The sequence below is a fragment of the Catharus ustulatus genome, chromosome 30 (genome assembly GCF_009819885.2).
Source record: "Catharus ustulatus isolate bCatUst1 chromosome 30, bCatUst1.pri.v2, whole genome shotgun sequence".
Classification (NCBI taxonomy): domain Eukaryota; kingdom Metazoa; phylum Chordata; class Aves; order Passeriformes; family Turdidae; genus Catharus; species Catharus ustulatus.
The window spans coordinates 2,223,058-2,245,668 of record NC_046250.1 but is presented as its reverse complement, the minus strand read 5'-3'; positions in this window follow the sequence as shown (position 1 = coordinate 2,245,668).

Below are 22,611 nucleotides of genomic sequence, written 5' to 3'. Positions count from 1 at the left end.
ACCCCAAAATCATCCCCAAATCCACCAAAAAATCCCCCACAAAATCGTCCCAAAATCCCATAAAACCCCCTCAAAATCACCCAAAATATCTCCAAAATCATCCCAAAACCTCTCAAAATCACCCCAAAATCGTCCCAAAATCGACCCAAAATCCATCCTCAAATCCCCCACGAAATCACCCCAAAATCCCATTTAAAAAACCCCAAATCACCCCAAACCCACTCAAAATCATCCCAAAACCACTCAAAATCACCCCAAAATCATCCCAAAATCGACCCAAAATCATCCCCAAATCCACCAAAAAATCCCCCACAAAATCACCCCAAAATCCCATAAACCCCCAACAAAAATCACCCCAAATACCTTCAAAATCATCCCAAAACCACTCAAAATCACCCCAAAATGATCCCAAAATCAATCCAAAATCCATCCTCCAATCCCCCACACAATCACCCCGAAATCCCCTTAAACAAACCCCAAATCCACTCAAAATCATCCCCAAATCCACTTAAAATCACCCCAAATTAATCCCAAAATCCATCCTCAAATCACCCACGAAATCACCCCAAAATCCCATAAAAATCTCCCAAAATCACCCCAAACCCACTCAAAATCATCCCAAAATCGACCCAAAATCCATCCTCCAATCACCCACGAAATCACCCCAGAATCCCATTTTAAAAATCCCCAAATCACTCCAAAATCCCATTAAAAACCCCCAAAATCACCCCAAATCCACTCAAAATCATCCCTAAAATCATCCCAAAATCCACCAAAAAATTCCCCACAAAATCGCCCCAAAATCCCATAAAAACCCCCCCAAAAATCACCCCAAATACCTTCAAAATCATCCCAAAACCACTCAAAATCACCCCAAAATCGACCCAAAATCCACCCAAAATCCATCCTCAAATCCCCCACGAAATCACCCCAAAATCCCATTTAAAAAATCCCCAAATACTCCAAAATCCCATTAAAACCCCCCAAAATCGCCCCAAACCCACTCAAAATCATCACTAAAATCATCCCCAAATCCACCAAAAAATCCTCCACAAAATCACCCCAAAATCCCCTTTAATAAACCCCAAATCCACTCAAAATCATCCCCAAATCCACTTAAAATCACCCCAAAATCATCCCAAAATCCACCATCAAATCCCCCACGAAATCACCCCAAAAATCCCATTTAAAAAATTCAAAATCACCCTAAATCCACTCAAAATCGTCCCCAAAATCATCCAAAAATCCCCCAAATATCCTCAAAATCGACCCAAAACCACTCAAAATCACCCCAAAATCACCCCAAAATCGACCCAAAATCCACCATCAAATCCCCCACAAAATCACCCCAAAATCCCATTTAAAAAACCCCAAAATCGCTCCAAAATCCCATTAAAAAAACCCCAAAATCGCCCCAAACCCACTCAAAATCATCACTAAATCATCCCCAAATCCACCAAAAAATCCCCCACAAAATCACCCAAAAATCCCCTTAAACAAACCCCAAATCCACTCAAAATCTCCCCCAAAATCACCCCAAAATCGACCCAAAATCATCCCCAAATCCACCAAAAAATCCCTCACAAAATCGCCCCAAAATCCCATAAAAACCCCCCCAAAATCACCCCAAATACCTTCAAAATCATCCCAAAACCACTTAAAATCACCCCAAAATCATCCCAAAATCAATCCAAAATCCACCATCAAATCCCCCACAAAATCACCCCAAAATCCCATTACAAAAATCCCCAAATCCCTCCAAAATCCCATTAAAACCCCCCAAAATCGCCCCAAAACCACTCAAAATCATCCCTAAAATCATCCCAAAATCAACCCACAAATCAAATTTTGAAATCCTCTAAAAATCCCCCAAATCCCCTCAAAATCTTCCCAAACCCCCTCAAAATCACCCCAAAATTCCCCCAAATCATCCCAGAATCATCCCACAAAATTCCCAATAAATTTCCCACAAAATCCCTCCAAAAATTTTTTTTAAATTATTTTTTTTCAGAGTCCCCAAAATCCTCCCAAAAATCCCCTCAGGAAAAATTTGGGGTTGAGATTTTTGGGGTGAGAGAGCCCGAAATGCCCCAAAATTCATCCCCAAAATGGCTTCAGCCTCACCTTCCTCTCCTCCTCCTCCTCCTTGTCCTTGTCCTTGTCGCTGTCCTTGTCCTTGTCCTTGTCCTTGTCCTTGTCCTTGTCCTTGTCCCTGTCCCTGTCCCCATCCGGGTCCGCTCTCAGCTCCGCGCTCCGCAGGCGCCGCAGCCGCTCCTGAGGGGACAGGAGGGGACAGTTGGGGACAACCGGGGACAGCCAGGGACAGGCAGGGGACACCTGGGGGACAAGCGGGGACAACAGGGGACAGGCAGGGGACACCTGGGACATCGCGGGGACAGGCAGGGGACACCTGGGGGACACTCAGGGACAATCGGGGATAGACAGAGGACACCCAGGGACAGCCAGGGGACACTCGGGGACAGCCAGGGACAGGCAGGGGACACAAGGGGACAACCCGGGGACACCTGGAGGACACTTGGGGACAGCCAGGGACAGGCAGGGGACACATGGGGACAACCCGGGGACACCTGGAGGACACTCAGGGACAGCCGGGGACAACCAGGGACATCACGGGGACAGCCAGGGACAGGCAGGGACACTTGGGGACACCGGGGGACACTCAGGGACAGACTGAGGACAGCCAGGCACAGGCAGTGGACAACCGGGGACATTTCCGGGGACATCGCGGGGACAACCGGGAACAGCGAGGGGACAGACCGGGAACAGACCGAGGGACAGTTGGGGACACTCAGGGACAGACCGAGGACAGGCAGGGACAGGCAAGGGACATCACAGGGACAATCGGGGACACTCAAGGACAGACTGAGGGACAACCAGGGACACTTGGGGACACTGGGGGACACTCAGGGACAGACTGAGGGACAGCCAGGGACACTTGGGGACAACCCGGGGACACCTGGAGGACATTCCCGGGGACACTCGGGGACAACTGGGGACATCGCGGGGACAGCCGAGGACAGTGAGGGGACAACCGGGGGACACTCGGGGACATCGCGGGGACAGCCTGGGGACAGGCAGGGGACAGCCGGGGACATCGTGGGGACATGGGGAGGACAGCGAGGGGACACTCGGGGACAGCCAGGGACAGGCAGGGGACACCTGGGGACACTCGGGGACACTCAGGGACAGACTGAGGGACAGCCAGGGACACTTGGGGACACTGGGGGACACTCAGGGACAGACTCAGGGACAGGCAGGGGACAACTGGGGACAGCGAGGGGACAACCGGGGAACATTCCCGGGGGCATCGCGGGGACAACAGGGAACAGCGAGGGGACAGACCGGGGACAGACCGAGGGACAGTTGGGGACACTCAGGGACAGACTGAGGACAACCAGGCACAGGCAGGGGACAACCGGGGACATTTCCGGGGACATCACGGGGACAACCGGGGACAGTGAGGGGACAGAATGGGGACAACCGAGGGACAGTTGGGGACACTCAGGGACAGACCGAGGACAGGCAGGGACAGGCAGGGGACACTCAGGGGACACTGGGGGACACTCAGGGACAGACTGAGGGACAACCAGGGACACTTGGGGACACTCGGGGACACTCAGGGACAGACTGAGGGACAGCCAGGGGACACATGGGGACACCGGAGGACACTCAGGGACATCACGGGGACAGCCAGGGACACTTGGGGACACCGGGGGACACTCAGGGACAGACTGAGGGACAGCCAGGCACAGGCAGGGGACAACCGGGGACATTTCCGGGGACATCGCGGGGACAACCAGGAACAGTGAGGGGACAGACCGGGGACAGACCGAGGGACACTCGGGGACACTCAGGGACAGACCGAGGACAGGCAGGGACAGGCAGGGGACACCTGGGGATAATCCCGGGGACAGCGAGGGGACAACCGGGGACAGCCAAGGGACACTCGGGGACACCCAGGGACAGACTGAGGGACAGTCAGGGGACACATGGGGACACTGGGGGACACTCAGGGACAGACTGAGGACAGGCAGGGACAGGCAGGGGACACTCGGGGACAGGCAGGGGACAGGCAGTGGACACCCTGGGATAATCCCGGGGACAGCCAGGGGACACTTGGGGACAGCCAAGGGACACTTGGGAACAGGCAGGGACAGGCAGGTGACACCTGGGGACAGAGAGGGGACAGACCGGGGATAGATCGGGGACACCCAGGGACAGCCAGGGGACAACCGGGGGACAGGAGGGGACAGTTGGGGACATCACGGGGACAGCCAGGGACAGGCAGGGGATAGCCGGGGACAGGCAGGAGACACCTGGGGGACATTCCCGGGGACATCGTGGGGACACTCGGGGACAGCCAGGGGACACTCGGGGACAGCTAGGGACCGGCAGGGACACCCGGGGACACTCGGGGGCACTCAGGGACAGACCGAGGGACAGTCAGGGGACACTCGGGGACAGCCAGGGGACACTCGGGGACAGGCAGGGACAGCCAGGGGACACTCGGGGATAACCCCAGGGACGTCGTGGGGACAACCGGGGACAGCGAGGGGACACTCGGGGACAAACCGAGGGACAGCCAGAGACAGGCAGGGGACACTTGGGGACACTCAGGGACAACCGGGGACAGACCGAGGACACCCGGGGACAACCCGAGGACACCTGGGGGACATTCCCAGGGACATCATGGGGACAACCGGGGAACACTTGGGGACACTCAGGGACAGACTGAGGGACAGCCAGGGGACAACCGGGGACAACGAGGGGACACTCAGGGACAGGCAGGGACAGGCAGGGGACACTCGGGGGACAATCGGGGACAGGGCAGGGGACAAGTGAGGATAATCCCGGGGACAGCCGGGGGACACTTGGGGGATAGGCAGGGGACAACCGGGGGACACTCGGGGACACTCGGGGACAGACCAAGGGACAGCGCGGGACAGGCAGGGGACACCCAGGGACAGCGAGGGGACAGCCAGGGACAGTCAGGTGACACCCGAGGACACTCGGGGACAGCCAGGGGACACTTGGGAACAACCGGGGAACACTCGGGGACACCCGAGGACAGCCCAGGACAGGCAGGGGACACTCGGGGACATTGCAGGGACATGGCGGGGACGGATCGAGGACATTTCCAGGGATATTTAAGATTTTAGGATTTTAGGATTTTAGGATTTTAGGATTTTAGGATTTTAGGATTTTAGGATTTTAGGATTTAGGATTTCAGGATTCCAGGATTTCCAGATTTTAGGATTTTAGTATATCAGGATTTTAGGATTTATGGATTTTTGCGATGAGGATTTTAGGATTAGGATTTCAGGATTTCAGGATTTTAGGATTTCAGGATTTGGGGATTTTAGGATCAGGATTTCAGGATTTAGGATTTCAAGATTTCAGGATTTAGGATTTAAAAATTTCAGGAGTTTAGGATCAGGATTTAAGATTTCAGGATCTCAGGATTTCAGGATTTAGGATTTAAGATTTCAGGATTTGGGGATTTCAGGATTTTAGGATCAGGATTTCAGAATTTTAGGATCAGGATTTCAGGATTCCAGGATATTTTAAGATTTCAGGATTTGAGGATTTGGGGATTTCAGGATTATTTCAGGATTTCAGGATTTTAGAATCAGGATTTCAGGATTTAGGATTTCAGGATTATTTCAGGATTTGGGGATTTCAGGATTTCAGGATTTAGGATTTCAGGATGAGGATTTTAGGATCAGGATTTCAGAATTTCAGGATTTTAGAATCAGGATTTCAGGATTTCAGGATTTTAGGATTTATGGATTTTTGGGGTGAGGATTTCAGGATTTGAGGATTCAGGATTATTTAAGGATTTGGGGAATTCAGGATTTAGGATTTCAGGATTCCAGGATTCCAGGATTTTAGGATTTTAGAATCAGGATTTCAGGATATTTTAAGATTTCAGGATTTCAGGATTTAGGATTTCAAGATTTCAGGATTTAGGATTTCAAGATTTCAGGATTTAGGATTTTAAAATTTCAGGATTTTAGGATCAGGATTTGGGGATTTCAGGATTTCAGGATTTGGGGATTTCAGGATTTAGGATTTCAGGTTTTCAGAATCAGGATTTCAGGATTTCAGGATTTAGGATTTCAGGATGAGGATTTTAGGATCAGGATTTCAGGATTTTAGGATTTTAGGTTTTATGGATTTTAGGATTTCAGGATTTTACAATTTTAGGATTTTAGGATTTTTAGGATGAGGATTCCAGGATTTCAGGATTTGAGGATTCCAGAATTTCAGGATATTTTAAGAGTTCAGGATTTGGGGATTTCAGGATTTAGGATTTCAGGATTTCAGGATTTTAGAATCAGGATTTCAGGATTTCAGGATTATTTCAGGATTTGGGGATTTCAGGATTTGGGGATTTCAGGATGTAGGATTTCAGGATGAGGATTTTAGGATCAGGATTTCAGGATTGGATTCCAGGATATTTTAAGATTTCAGGATTTGGGGATTTCAGGATTTAGGATTTTAGGATTTCAGGATCTCAGGATTTAGGATTTCAGGATGAGGATTTTAGGATCAGGATTCAGGATTTCAGGATTTCAGGATTTAGGATTTCAGGATATTTTAGGATCAGGATTCAGGATTTAGGATTTCAGGATATTTTAGGATCAGGATTTCAGGATTTAGGATTTCAGGATGAGGATTTTAGGATCAGGATTCAGGATTTCAGGATCAGGATTTCAGGATATTTTAGGATCAGGATTCAGGATTTGGGATTTCAGGGTTTAGGATTTCAGGATTTTAGAATCAGATTTCAGGATTTAGGATTTCAGGATTATTTCAGGATCAGGATTTCAGGATATTTTAGGATCAGGATTCAGGGTTTAGGATCCCAGCCCTCGTACAAAAGCCGCGTCCTGGCGCTGGCGGAGGCTCCGCAGCCGATCCGCGAGCTCCCGGCGCGGAGCCCGAGCCTCGTCCTGGATCCGCTGGAAATCCTCGGGGCCGAGCACCAGCGAGCCCGGGGGGCGACTCCGGGGGACACTGAGGGGGAAAATAAAATAGAATATGGGGGAAAAAAAATGGATTTCGGAAAAAAAAATTTGGGGGGGAAAATCCTGGATTTTGGGGGAAAAAACCTGATTTTAAGGGGAAAAAAATCTGATTTTAAGGGGAGAAAATCTTGATTTTTGGGGGGAAAAAAGTCCTGATTTGGGGGAAAAAAATCTGGATTTTTGGGGAAAATATCCAATTTTTGGGGAAAAAAATCCGGATTTTTGGGGAAAAAGTCAATTTTTGGGGAAAATTAAATTCTGGATTTTGGGGAAAAAATCCTGAGTTTTGGAAAAGAAATCCAATTTTTGGGGAAAAAGTCCCGATTTTTGGGGGGGAAAAAAAATCCAGATTTTGAGTAAAAAAATCCGATTTTAAGGGGAAAAAAATCCTCATTTTTGGGGAAAAAAAATCCAATTTTAAGGGGAAGAAATCTCGATTTTGGGGAAAAAAATACTATTTTGTGGGAGAAGAAATCTGATTTTTGGGGGAAAAAAAAATCCAGATTTTGGGGAAAAAAAAAATCCAGATTTGGGAAAAAAATCCCAATTTTTGGGGAAAAAAATCCCAATTTTTGGGGAAAAAAATCTGGATTTTGGGGAGAAAAAATCCTGATTTTTGGGAAAAAAATTCAATTTTGAGGGGAAAAAAAATCTAATTTTTGGGGAAAAACATCCTGATTTTTGGGGAAAAAAATCTGAATTTTGGGGACAAAAATCCCATTTTAAGGGGAAGAAATCCTGATTTTTGGGGAAAAAAAATCCTAATTTAAGGGGAAGAAATCCCAATTTTGGAAGAAAAAAATTCTGGATTTTGAGGAAAAAATCCTGATTTTTGGGAAAAAAAATCCTTTTTTTTTAGGAAAAATCTCCAATTTTTTGGGAAAAAATCCTGGATTTTGGGGGAAAAATTCGTGAGTTTTGGGGGAAATAATCTCAATTTTTGGGAAAAAAATCCAGAATTTGGGGGAAAAAATTCCATGAATTTGGAGGAAAAAATCTCGATTTTTCTGGGAAAAAAAAATCCATTATTTTGGGGGGAAAATATCTTGAATCTTGGGGGAAAAATTCTCAAATTTGGGGAAAAAAAAAAACCACCCTGATTTTGGGGGAAAAAACTCCAAATTTTGGCCAAAAAAATCCTGAATTTTGGGGAAAAAAATCTGCCATTTTGGGGGAAAAGAAATCACGATTTTTTTGGCAAAAAGTCCCTAATATGGGGAAAAAAATCTGTGATTTTTGCTGGAAAAATGCAATTTGAGGAGAGAAAAAAAATTGCAATTTTTGGGGAAAAAAACTTGATTTTGGGGGAAAATATCTGCTATTTTTTGGGGAAAAAAATCCCGATTTTAGGGGGAAAAAATCTGATTTTTGGGCAAAAAAATGCTGATTTTTGGGGTAAAATGGTGTGATTTTGGGTCCTCACATGAGCTCCCGCACCAGGTCCCTGCTGATGACCCGGATGGTCTCGGGTTTGTCCCGGGTGAGTTCGGGTTTGTCCCGGGTGGGGTCGGGTTTGTCCCGGATGGTCTCGGGTTTGTCCCGGATGGTTTCGGGTTTGATTTCGGATTTATCCCGGAGCTGCACGATGGGGCTGGAGGGGCGAGAGGGCTGCGGGGAGAGGGGGGGTGAGAGCCCAAAATTAGCCCAAAATCGACCCAAAATCGAGTCAAAATTATCCCAAAATCGACCCAAAAATCTCATTAAAATTCCTGCAAAATCATCCCCAAATTGACCCAAAATTATCCCAAAATCTACCCAAAAATCATCCCAAAATCACCCAAAAATTGACCCAAAATTACTCCAAAATCAACCCAAAATTGCCCAAAATCAACCCAAAAATCTCATTAAAATTCCTGCAAAATTATCCCAAAATCGACCCCAAATTAGCCCAAAATCACCCCAAAATCAAACCAAAATTATCCCAAAAATCAACCCAAAATTACACCAAAATTGACCCAAAATTATCCCAAAATTATCCCAAAATTATCCCAAAATCGATGTAAAAATCTCATTAAAATTCCTGCAAAATCATCCCCAAATCGACCCAAAATTACCCCAAAATCTACCCAAAAACTGACCCAAAATCGACCCAAAATTTTCCTGAAATTATCCCAAAATTGACCCAAAATTATCCCCAAATCGAGCCAAAATTATCCCAAAATTGACCAAAAATTGACCCAAAATTACCCAAAAATGATCCAAAATCACTCCCAAATTAGCCCAAAATTATCCCAAAATTGACCCAAAATTAACCCAAAATCCACCCAAAATTGCCCAAAATCGACCCAAAAATCTCATTAAAATTCCTGCAAAATTATCCCAAAATTGACCCAAAATCACCCCAAATTGACCCAAAATCGACCCAAAAATTGACCCAAAATTATCCCAAAAATGATCCAAAATCACTCCCAAATTAGCCCAAAATTACTCCAAAATCTACCCAAAATTGACCCAAAATTACCCCAAAATTGACCCAAAAATCGACCCCAAATTATCACAAAATCAACCCAAAATTGACCAAAAAATGACCCAAAATCGACCCAAAAATTGACCCAAAATCGACCCAAAATTATCCCAAAATTGACCCAAAATTATCCCAAAATTACCCCAAAATTATCACAAAATTATCCCAAAATCAACCCAAAATTGACCCAAAATCGACCCAAAAATTGACCCAAAATTACTCCAAAATCACCCCAAAATCGACCCAAAAATCTCATTAAAATTCCCACAAACTCATCTCAAAATTGCCTGAAAAAATCCCATAAAAATCCTCCAAAGTCCCATTAAAATCCTCCAAAAATCCCATAAAAATCCTCCCCCAATCCCATAAAAATCACCTGAAAATTCCCACCAAAATTCCCCAAAAATCACCCGAAAAATTCCACAAAATCCTCCCAAAACTCCATAAAAATCACCCGAAAATCCCATTAAAATCCTTCCCAAATCCCCCCAAAATCCCATAAAAATCCCATTAAAATGCCCTGAATATCACCCCAAAATCTCATAAAAATCCCATAAAAATCCCATTAAAATCACCCGAAAATCACCCGAAAAATCCGATTTAAATCCTCCTCAAATCCCATCAAAATCCCCCCAAATCCACCCCAAAATCTCGTAAAAATCCCGAAAATTCCCACAAAAATCGCCTGAAAATCACTCGGGAAAAATCCCATAAAAATCACCGCAAATCCCATTAAAATCCCTCCCAGAAAACCCAAAAAAAACCCCAAAAAACCCTTAAAAAAACAAACAAAAAAACCCAAAAAAATCCCCAAAAAACCCCAAAAAACCCCAGAAAAAAACCCAAAATCCTCCCCCAAAAAACCCTCCAAAAAAACCCAAACCCTCCAAAACAACCCTTTAAAAACCCCAAAAAAACCCTCCAAAAAATCCTAAAAAAATCCCCCAAAACCTCGAAAAAAACCCCAAATAACCCCCCAAAACCCCTAAAAAACCCCTTAAAAATCCCAAAAAAACCCCCCAAAAACTCTTAAAAAACATAAAAAACCCTCCCAAAAACCCCAATAAACCTCCCAAAAAAACCCCAAAAAACCCCAAAAAAGCCCCAAGCCCCCCCAAAAAAAATCTCCTAAAAAACCTCCCAAAAAACCAAGAAAAAAAAACCCCAAAACCCCCCAAATCCCCCCCAAATCCTCCCCAAATTCCCCAAATTTCCCCAAATTCCCTCCAAGACCCCCAAAATTTCCCCAAATCCCCCCCAAATTTCCCCCCCCCCAAAATTCCCCAAATTTCCCCAAATTCCCCCAAATTTATCCCCAAAATCCCCCCCAAATTCCCCCCATTACCCAAAATCCCCCCCAAATCCCCCCAAATTCCCCCTAAATCCCCATAAATCCCCCCAAATTTTCCTCAACCCCCCTCAAATCCCCCCCAAATTTCCCCCCCATTACCCCAAAATCCCCCACAAATCCCCCCTAAATCCCCAAATTTCCCCAAATCCCCCCCAAACTTCCCCCCCATTACCCCAAACCCCCCAAACATCCCCAAATTTTCCCTAAATATCCCCAAATTTCCCCCCAAATTTCCACCCCATTACCCAAAATCCCCCCATAAATCCCCCAAAACCCCCCAAATCTCCTCCAAGACCCCCCAAATTTACCCAAAATCCCCCATAAATCCCCCAAAACCCCCAAAATCCCCCAAATTCCCCCAAATCCCCCCCCAAAATCTCCCCCAAATCCCTCCAAACATCCCCAAATTTCCCCAAATCCCCCCAAATTTCCCCCAAAATCCCCCTAAATCCCCTCAAACCCCCCCAAATTTCCACCCCATTACCCAAACCCCCCCCAAATCACTCCAAATCCCCCCAAATCCCCCCCAAATTCCCCCAAAATCCCCCCAAATTCCCCCTCATTACCCCCCAAATTTCCCCCCAAATCCCCCCAAAACCCCCCAAATCCCCCAAATTTCCCCCAAATCCCCCCCAAATTTCCCCCCCATTACCCAAACCCCCCATAAACCCCCCAAAACCCCCCAAAACCCCCCCAATTTCCCCCAAATTTTCTCACCGGTTCCCCCCCGGCCCCCCCGCGCCCCCCGGGCCGTGCCCGGTTCGGGGTCGCGATTTTGGGGTTCCGGGGGGCTCGGAGGGGTTTGGGGTCCCCTCGACGATTTTGGGACCCTCGGGGGGGATCCTTGGGGGTGTCCCCAGATGGATTCTGTGACCCTGAGGGGTCCCCAAAAATTTTGGGGGGTCCGGGTGAAATTTTGGGGTCATTAAATGAATTTTCGGGGTCTTTAAATGAATTTTTGGGGTCATTAAATGAATTTTTGGGGTCATTAAATGAATTTTTGGGGTCATTAAATGAATTTTTGGGGTCTCCAAATGAATTTTTGGGACCCTCGAGGGGGTTTTGGGAGGCCGGGATGTCGCGAGATGCGGCCATGGTGGTCGGGGATGTCGCGATAGTGGCTGCCGGACCCGGGGGGGGGGTGGCGGATGTCGCGAGATGTCGCGAGATGTCGCGAGAGGCAACGGCGGCCCCGGCGCGAGAGGTAACGGTGGGGGCGCGAGGGGGGAGAGAAAAAAACGGTTTGGGTTAAAAAAAAACAGAAATTGGTGCAAAAAAAATGTGAAATTGGTACCAAAAAAATTCCAGAAATTGGCACAAAAAAAACTGAAAAAATCACGAAATTGGTCCCCTAAAAAACCCGAAATTGGCACCAAAAAAATCCGAAATTAGCCGGAAAAAACCCTCAAAAAATCCCGAAATTGCCCCCAAAAAAACCCGAAATTAGCCCTAAAAGAACCTGAAATTAGCACCAAAAAATTCCGAAATTAGCACAAAAAAACCTCAAAAAATCACGAAATTGGTCCCCAAAAAAACCTGAAATTAGCACAAAAAAAATCCGAAATTAGCACCAAAAAATCCCGAAATTGGCACAACAAAACCTCAAAAAACCCCGAAATTAGCCCCAAAATTTCCCCCCAAAAAGCCCGAAATTACCCAAAAACCCCCCAGAAATTAGCACAAAAAAATCCCGAAATTGGCAGAAAAAAAACCTCAAAAAACACCGACATTGGTCCAAAATTCTCCCCTAAAAATCCCTGAAATTAGCCCCCCAAAAATCCGAAATTAGCACAAAAAATTCCGAAATTAGCACAAAAAATCCCGAAATTAGCACCAAAAAAATCCCAGAAATTAGCCCCAAAAAACCTCAAAAAAATCACGAAATTGGCCCCCTAAAAATCCCGAAATTAGCACAAAAAAATCCCGAAATTAACAAAAAAAAAAAAATCCCGAAATTAGCACAAAAAAATTCCGAAATTAGCACAAAAAAAATCTGAAATTACCTCAAGAAAACCTCAAAAAATCTCGAAATTCCTCCCGAAAAAACCCCGAAATTAGCCCAAAAAAACTCGAAATTAGCTCAAAAATACCCCAAAAAATCCCGAAATTAGCACAAAAAATCCCCAAAATCAGCCCAAAAAGCCATCGAAATCAGCCCAAAAAAACCCCCAAAATTAGCCCAAAAAAATTCCCGAAATTAGCCCCAAAATAATCCGAAACTAGCCCCAAAAATTTCCGAAATTAGCACAAAAAATTCCAAAATTAGCAGAAAAAAACCCTCAAAAAATTCCGAAATTCCCCCCCAAAAACCCGAAATCAGCCCCCAAAAACCTCCGAAATTAGCACAAAAAATTCCGAAATTAGCACCAAAAAATTCCGAAATTAGCACCAAAAACCCCTCAAAAAATCACGAAATTGGTCCCAAAAAAATCCGAAATTAGCACCAAAAAATTCTGAAATTAGCACCAAAAAACCCTCAAAAAATCCCGAAATTAGCCCGAAAAAAACCCTCCGAAATTAGCAAAAAACCCCTCAGAAATTAGCACAAAAACCCCTCGAAATTAGTCCCCTAAAAAAACAGAAATCAGCCAAAAAAAAATCCTAAATCAGCACAAAAAATCCCCAGAAATTGGCGCAAAAAAATCTAAAATTGGCACCAAAAAACCCCAGAAATTGGCCCAAAAAAATCTCACAAAAATCACGAAATTGGTCCCCTAAAAAATCCGAAATTAGCACAAAAAAATCCGAAATTAGCACCAAAAAAATCTCGAAATTTGCATCAAAAATTTCCGAAATTAGCACCAAAAAATCCCGAAATTAGCACCAAAAAATTCCGAAATTTGCATCAAAAAATCCCAGAAATTGGCACAAAAAAATCTCAAAATAATCACGAAATTGGTTCCCAAAAAAACTCGAAATTAGCACAAAAAAAATCCGGAATTAGCACAAAAAACCCCTCAAAAAATCCCGAAATTACCCCCAAAAAAACCCGAAATTAGCACAAAAAAACCCCAGAAATAAGCACCAAAAAATCCCAAAATTAGCCCCAAAAACCCCGAAATTAGCACAAAAAATTCCGAAATTAGTACCAAAAAAAATCGCGAAATTTGCATCAAAAAACCCAGAAATTAGCCCAAAAAACCTCAATAAAATAACGAAATTTGTCCCCCACAAACCCGAAATTAGCCCAAAAAATCCCAAAAAATCCCAAAATTAGCACATAAAAAATCCAAAATTAGCACCAAAAAAAAATTAAAAATTACCCCCCAAAAAACCCGAAATCAGCTCAAAAAAATCCCGAAATTAGCACAAAAAATTCGGAAATTAGCAAAAAAAATTCCGAAATCAGCCCCAAAAAAATCCCGAAATTACTTCAAAAAAACCTCAAAAAATCCCGAAATTCCTCCCGAAAAAAACCCGAAATTAGCACAAAAAAACCTCGAAATTACCCCCAAAAAAAGTCCGAAATTAGCACAAAAAAATTCGGAAATTAGCAAAAAAAATTCCGAAATTAGCACCAAAAAATTCTGAAATTAGTAGAAAAAAACCCTCAAAAAATCCCGAAATTATCCCCCAAAAAACCCCGAAATTAGCAAAAAAAAATCCCAAAATTAGCCCCAAAAAAATCCCGAAATTAGCACAAAAAATTTCTGAAATTACCTCAAAAAAAACCTCAAAAAATCCGAAATTACCCCCCAAAAAAGTCCGAAATTAGCACAAAAAACCTCCCAAAATTAGCCCCAAAAATTCCAAAATTAGCACCAAAAAAACCTCAAAAAATCCCGAAATTACCCCCCAAAAAAACCCCAAAATTAGCCCAAAAAAACCCCAAAATTAGCAAAAAAATTTCCTAAATTTCCTAAAAATCCCCCCTCAAAAATCGTCCCAAAATCCCCTAAAAATTCCCAAAAATCCCCAAAAATCCCAAATTCTGCCCCCCAAAATCCACTAAAAAATAAAAAAAAAATCCCCCAAAATTTCCTAAAAATTCCCCAAAAATCCAAAATTCTGCCCCCCAAAAGTCACTGAAAAATTCCCAAAAATCACCCAAAAAATCCCCAAAATTTCCTAAAAATCCCCCCCAAAAATCATCCCAAAATCCCCTAAAAATTCCCAAAAATCCCCAAAAATCCCAAATTCTGCCCCTCAAAATCCACTGAAAAATAAAAAACAAATCCCCAAAAATTTCCTAAAAATTCTTCCAAAAATCCAAAATTCTGCCCCCAAAATTCACTGAAAAATTCCCAAAAAATCACCAAAAAATCCCAAAAATTTCCTAAAAATCCCCCCCCAAAAATCATCCCAAAATCCCCTAAAAATTCCAAAAAAATCCCAAAAAATCCCAAATTCTGCCCCTCAAAATCCACTGAAAAATCAAAAAAAATCCCCCAAAATTTCCTAAAAATTCTCCCAAAATCCCAAATTCTGCCCCCCAAAATTCACTGAAAAATTCCCAAAAATCACCAAAAAATCCCCAAAATTTCCTAAAAATCCCCCCCAAAAATCATCCCAAAATTTCCTAAAAATCCCCCCCAAAAATCCCCTAAAAATTCCCCCAAAATCCCAAAATCTGTCCAAATTCTGCCCCTCAAAAATTCACTGAAAAATTCCCAAAAATCACCCAAAAAATCCCCAAAATTTCCTAAAAATCCCCCCCAAAAATCCTCCCAAAATTTCCTAAAAATTCCCAAAAATCCCCAAAAATCCAAAATTCTGCCCCTCAAAATCCACTGAAAAATAAAAAAAAAAAAATCCCCAAAATTTCCTAAAAATCCCCCCCAAAATCCCCTAAAAATTCTCCCAAAATCCAAAATTCTGTCCCAATTCTGCCCCTCAAAAATTCACTGAAAAATCCCTAAAATTAAAATTTAAAAATCCCCAAAATTTCCTAAAAATCCCCCTCAAAAATCATCCCAAAATTTCCTAAAAATTCCCAAAAATCCCCAAAAATCCCAAATTCTGCCCCTCAAAATCCACTGAAAAATAAAAAAAATTCCCCCAAAATTTCCTAAAAATTCCTCAAAAATCCAAAATTCTGCCCCAATTCTGCCCCCAAAATTCACTGAAAAATCCCTAAAAATCCCCAAAAATTCCAAAAATTATCTAAAAATCCTCCCCCAAAAATCATCCCAAAATTTCCTAAAAATCCCAAAAAAATCCCCCCCAAAATCCAACCAAAAATCCCAAATTCTGCCCCTCAAAATCCACTGAAAAATCCCAAAAGAATCCCCAAAAATTTCCTAAAAATCCCCTAAAAATCGTCCCAAAATTTCCTAAAAATTCCCCAAAATCCCAAATTCTGTCCCAATTCTACCCCCAAAATTCACTGAAAAATTCCCAAAAATCACCCAAAAAAATCCCCAAGATTTCCTAAAAATCCCCCCCAAAAATCCCCTAAAAATTCCCCCAAAATCCCCAAAAATCCAAAATTCTGCCCCTCAAAATCCAATGAAAAATCAAAAAAAAAAACCCCAAAATTTCCTAAAAATTCCCCCAAAAATCCAAAATTCTGCCCCCCAAAATCCACTGAAAAATTCCCAATAATAATAAAAAAAAATCCCCCAAATTTCCTAAAAATCCCCCCAAAAATCATACCAAAATTTCCTAAAAATTCCCAAAAAATCCCCAAAAATCCAAAATTCTGCCCCTCAAAATCCACTGAAAAATCAAAAAAAAAATCCCCAAAAATTTCCTAAAAATCCCCCCCAAAATCCCCTAAAAATTCCCCCAAAATCCCAAATTCTGCCCCAATTCTGCCCCTCAAAAATTCACTGAAAAATCCCTAAAATTAAAATTAAAAAATCCCCAAAATTTCCTGAAAATCCCTCCAAAATCCCCTAAAAATTTTTTAAAAAATCCCCTAAAAATCCCCAAAAATCCAAAATTCTGCCCCTCAAAATCCACTGAAAAATAAAAAAAAATCCCCCAAAATTTCCTAAAAATTCCCCAAAAATCCAAAATTCTGCCCCCCAAAATTCACTGAAAAATTCCCAAAAATCACCCAAAAAATCTCCAAAATTTCCTAAAAATCCCCCCCAAAAATCATCCCAAAATCCCCTAAAAATTCAAAAAAATCCCAAAAAATCCAAAATTCTGCCCCCCAAAATCCACTGAAAAATTCCCGAAAAATCCCCCAAAATCCCCTAAAAATTCCCCAAAAATCCCAAATTCTGCCCAATTCTACCCCCAAAATTCACTGAAAAATTCCCAAAAATCACCAAAAAATCCCCAAAATTTCCTAAAAATCCCCCCCAAAAATTCCCCCCAAAATTTCCTAAAAATTCCCAAAAATCCCCAAAAATCCCAAATTCTGCCCCAATTCTGCCCCCCAAAATTCACTGAAAAATTCCCAAAAATCACCCAAAAATCCCCAAAATTTCCTAAAAATTCCCCCCAAAATCCCCTAAAAATTCCCCAAAAATCCAAAATTCTGCCCCAATTCTGCCCCCCAAAATCCACTGAAAAATCCCTAAAAATCCCCAAAAAATCCCCAAAATTTCCTAAAAATCCCCCCCAAAAATCATCCCAAAATTTCCTAAAAATTCCCAAAAAATCCCAAAAAATCCAAAATTGTGCCCCCCAAAATCCACTGAAAAATCCCAAAAAAATCCCCCAAAATTTCCTAAAAATTCCTCAAAAATCCAAAATTCTGCACCCCAAAATTCACTGAAAAATTCCCAAAAATCACCCAAAAAATCCCCAAAATTTCCTAAAAATCCCCCCCAAAATCCCCTAAAAATTCCCCCAAATCCCAAATTCTGCCCCAATTCTGCCCCCCAAAATCCACTGAAAAATCCCCAAAAAATCCCCAAAATTTCCTAAAAATTCCCCAAAAATCCCAAATTCTGCCCCAATAATCCACTGAAAAATCCCCAAAAAATCCCCCAAAATTTCCTAAAAATTCCCCAAAAATCCAAAATTCTGCCCCCCAAAATTCACTGAAAAAATTCCCAAAAATCACCAAAAAATCCCCCAAATTTCCTAAAAATCCCCCCAAAAATCCCCTAAAAATTCTCCCAAAATCCCCAAAAATCCCAAATTCTGCCCCTCAAAATCCACTGAAAAATAAAAAACAAATCCCCAAAAATTTCCTAAAAATTCCCCAAAAATCGAAAATTCTGCTCCCAAAATTCACTGAAAAATTCCCAAAAAATCACCAAAAAATCCCCAAAATTTCCTAAAAATCCCCCCCAAAAATCATCCCAAAATCCCCTAAAAATTCCCAAAAAATCCCCAAAAATCCCAAATTCTGCCCCTCAAAATCCACTGAAAAATCAAAAAAAAATCCCCAAAAATTTCCTAAAAATTCCTCAAAAATCCAAAATTCTGCCCCCCAAAATTCACTGAAAAATTCCCAAAAAATCACCAAAAAAATTCCAAAAATTTCCTAAAAATCCCCCCAAAAATCCCCTAAAAATTCCCCAAAATCCCCAAAAATCCCAAATTCTGCCCCTCAAAATCCACTGAAAAATCAAAAAAAAATCTCCCAAAATTTCCTAAAAATTCCCCAAAAATCCAAAATTCTGCCCCCCAAAATTCACTGAAAAATTCCCAAAAATCACCCAAAAAAATCCCCAAAATTTCCTAAAAATCCCCCCCAAAATCCCCTAAAAATTCCCCCAAATCCCAAATTCTGCCCCAATTCTGCCCCTCAAAAATTCACTGAAAAATCCCTAAAATTAAAATTAAAAAATCCCCAAAATTTCCTAAAAATCCCTCCAAAATCCCCTAAAAATTTAAAAAAAAATCCCAAAAAAATTCCCAAAAAATCCTAAAAAATCCCCTAAAAATCCCCCCCAAATCTTCCCCAAAAATCCCAAATTCTGCCCCAATAATCCACTGAAAAATCCCCCAAAAAATCCCCAAAAATTTCCTAAAAATTCCCCAAAAATCAAAAATTCTGCCCCCCAAAATCCACTGAAAAATTCCCAAAAATAATAAAAAAAAATCCCCAAAATTTCCTAAAAATCCCCCCAAAAATCATCCCAAAATTTCCTAAAAATTCCCAAAAAATCCCCAAAAATCCAAAATTCTGCCCCTCAAAATCCACTGAAAAATCAAAAAAAAATCCCCAAAAATTTCCTAAAAATCCCCCAAAATTTCCTAAAAATTCCCCAAAATCCCAAATTCGGCCCCAATTCTGCCCCTCAAAAATTCACTGAAAAATCCCTAAAATTAAAATTAAAAAATCCCCAAAATTTCCTAAAAATCCCTCCAAAATCCCCTAAAAATTTAAAAAAAATCCCAAAAAAATTCCCAAAAAATCCTAAAAAATCGCCTAAAAATCCCCCCAAATCTTCCCCAAAAATCCCAAATTCTGCCCCAATAATCCACTGAAAAATCCCAAAAAAATCCCCCAAAATCCCCTAAAAATTCCCCAAAATCCAAAATTCTGCCCCAATTCTGCCCCCAAAATTCACTGAAAAATTCCCAAAAATCACCAAAAAATCCCCAAAATTTCCTAAAAATCCCACCCAAAAATCATCCCAAAATTTCCTAAAAATTCCCAAAAATCCCCAAAAATCCAAAATTCTGCCCCTCAAAATCCACTGAAAAATAAAAAAAAAATCCCCAAAAATTTCCTAAAAATTCCCCAAAAATCCAAAATTCTGCCCCAATTCTACCCCCAAAATTCACTGAAAAATTCCCAAAAATCACCCAAAAAATCCCCAAAATTTCCTAAAAATCATCCCAAAATTTCCTAAAAATTCCCCAAAAATCCAAAATTCTGCCCCAATTCTGCCCCTCAAAAATTCACTGAAAAATCCCTAAAATTAAAATTTAAAAATCCCCAAAATTTCCTAAAAATCCCCCCAAAAATCCCCTAAAAATTAAAAAAAAAATCCCAAAAAAATTCCCAAAAAATCCTAAAAAATCCCCTAAAAATCACCCCAAAATCCCCCCCAAAAAATCCCAAATTCTGCCCCAAATCCCCCCCAAAAAAACCCAAAAAATTCAAAGCAGACAGAAATAATTTTATTATTATTATTATTATAATTATTACATTTTTTAAAATACGAAAATCCAGGAATTTTTTAATTCCTGGGAATCCCCAAGGGTCAAAGGTCAGGGGGCGGGGCAGTCCTGGGTCGGAATTTTGGGAATTTTTTTGGGAATTTTTTGGGAATTTTTTTGGGAATTTTTTTGGGAATTCCGACCTGTGCCCATCCCCCACCTCGCCGGGAAATAAATACAGGGGGAGGGAAAAAAAAATTCCCCAAAATTTTGGGAATTTTGGGAAAAAAATGTGGAATTATGGGAAAAAAATATGGAGTTATGGGAAAACAAGATGGCGGCGTGGCGGGATGTGGAATTATGGGAAAAAATGTGGAATTATGGGAAAATAAAATGGCAGCACAGCGGAATGTGGAATTATGGGAAAAAAATGGAATTATGGAAAAAAAATGTGGAATTATGGGAAGGAAAAATGGAATTATGGAAAACAAGATGGCGGCGTGGCGGAATGTGGAATTATGGGAAAAAAATGTGGAATTATGGGAAGGAAAAATGGAATTATGGGAAAACAAAATGGCGGCATGAGGAAATGAGGAATTATGGGAGAAAATGTGGAATTATGGGAAGGAAAAATGGAATTATGGAAAACAAGATGGCGGCGTGGCAGAATGTGGAATTATGGGAAAAAATGTGGAATTATGGGAAGGAAAAATGGAATTATGGAAAACAAAATGGCGGCATGAGGGGATGAGGAATTATGGGAGAAAATGTGGAATTATGGGAAGGAAAAATGGAATTATGGAAAACAAGATGGCGGCGTGGCAGAATGTGGAATTATGGGAAAAAATGTGGAATTATGGGAAGGAAAAATGGAATTATGGGAAAATAAAATGGTGGCATGGCGGAATGTGGAATTATGGGAAAAAATATGGAATTATGGGAAGGAAAAATGGAATTGTGGGAAGAAAAATGGAATTATGGGAAGAAAAAACGGAATTATGGGAAAACAAGATGGCGGCATGGCGGAATGTGGAATTATGGGAGAAAATGTGGAATTATGGGAAGGAAAAATGGAATTGTGGGAAGAAAAAATGGAATTATGGGAAAACAAAATGGCGGCATGAGGGGATGTGGAATTATGGGAAAAAAAGTGGAATTATGGGAAGGAAAAATGGAATTATGGGAAAACAAGATGGCGGCATGGCGGAATGTGGAATTATGGGAGAAAAATGTGGAATTATGGGAAGGAAAAATGGAATTGTGGGAAGAAAAAATGGAATTATGGGAAGGAAAAATGGAATTATGGGAAAATAAAATGGCAGCGTGGTGGAATGTAGAATTATGGGAAAAATGCGGAATTATGGGAAGGAAAAATGGAATTATGGGAAAACAAAATGGCGGCATGAGGGGATGAGGAATTATGGGAGAAATGTGGAATTATGGGAAGGAAAAATGGAATTATGGAAAACAAGATGGCGGCGTGGCGGAATGTGGAATTATGGGAAAAAATGTGGAATTATGGGAAGGAAAAATGGAATTGTGGGAAAACAAAATGGCGGCATGAGGGGATGAGGAATTATGGGAAAATGTGGAATTATGGGAAAAAATGGGGAATTATGGGAAGGAAAAATGGAATTATGGAAAACAAGATGGCGGCATGAGGGGATGTGGAATTATGGGAAAAATGTGGAATTATGGGAAGAAAAAATGGAATTATGGGAAGAAAAAATGGAATTATGGGAAAACAAGATGGCGGCATGGTGGAATGTGGAATTATGGGAAAAAAAATGGAATTATGGGAAGGAAAAATGGAATTGTGGGAAGAAAAAAATGGAATTATGGGAAAACAAAATGGCGGCATGAGGGGATGAGGAATTATGGGAGAAAATGTGGGATTATGGGAAGGAAAAATGGAATTATGGGAAAATAAAATAGCGGCATGGCGGAATGTGGAATTATGGGAAGGAAAAATGGAATTATGGGAAGGAAAAATGGAATTACGGGAAAACAAAATGGCATCGTTAGGGGAATGTGGAATTATGGGAAAATGTGGAATTATGGGAAAAAAATGTGGGATAATGGGAAGAAAAAATGGAATTATGGGAAAACAAAATGGCGGCATGAGGGGATGAGGAATTATGGGAGAAAATGTGGAATTATGGGAAGAAAAAATGGAATTGTGGGAAGAAAAAATGGAATTATGGGAAAACAAGATGGCGGCATGAGGGGATGAGGAATTATGGGAAAAATGTGGAATTATGGGAAAAAATGGGGAATTATGGGAAGAGAAAATGGAATTATGGAAAACAAGATGGTGGCATGAGGGGATGTGGAATTATGGGAAAAATGCGGAATTATGGGAAGGAAAAATGGAATTGTGGGAAGAAAAAATGGAATTATGGGAAAATAAAATGGCGGCATGAGGGGATGAGGAATTATGGGAGAAAATGTGGAATTATGGGAAGGAAAAATGGAATGATGGGAAAACAAAATGGCGGCATGAGGGGATGAGGAATTATGGGAGAAAATGTGGAATTATGGGAAGGAAAAATGGAATTGTGGGAAGAAAAAATGGAATTATGGGAAAACAAAATGGCGGCATGAGGGGATGAGGAATTATGGGAAAAATGTGGAATTATGGGAAGGAAAAATGGAATTGTGGGAAGAAAAAATGGAATTATGGGAAAACAAAATGGCGGCATGAGGGGATGAGGAATTATGGGAAAAATGTGGAATTATGGGAAGGAAAAATGGAATTATGGGAAAACAAAATGGCGGCATGAGGGGAT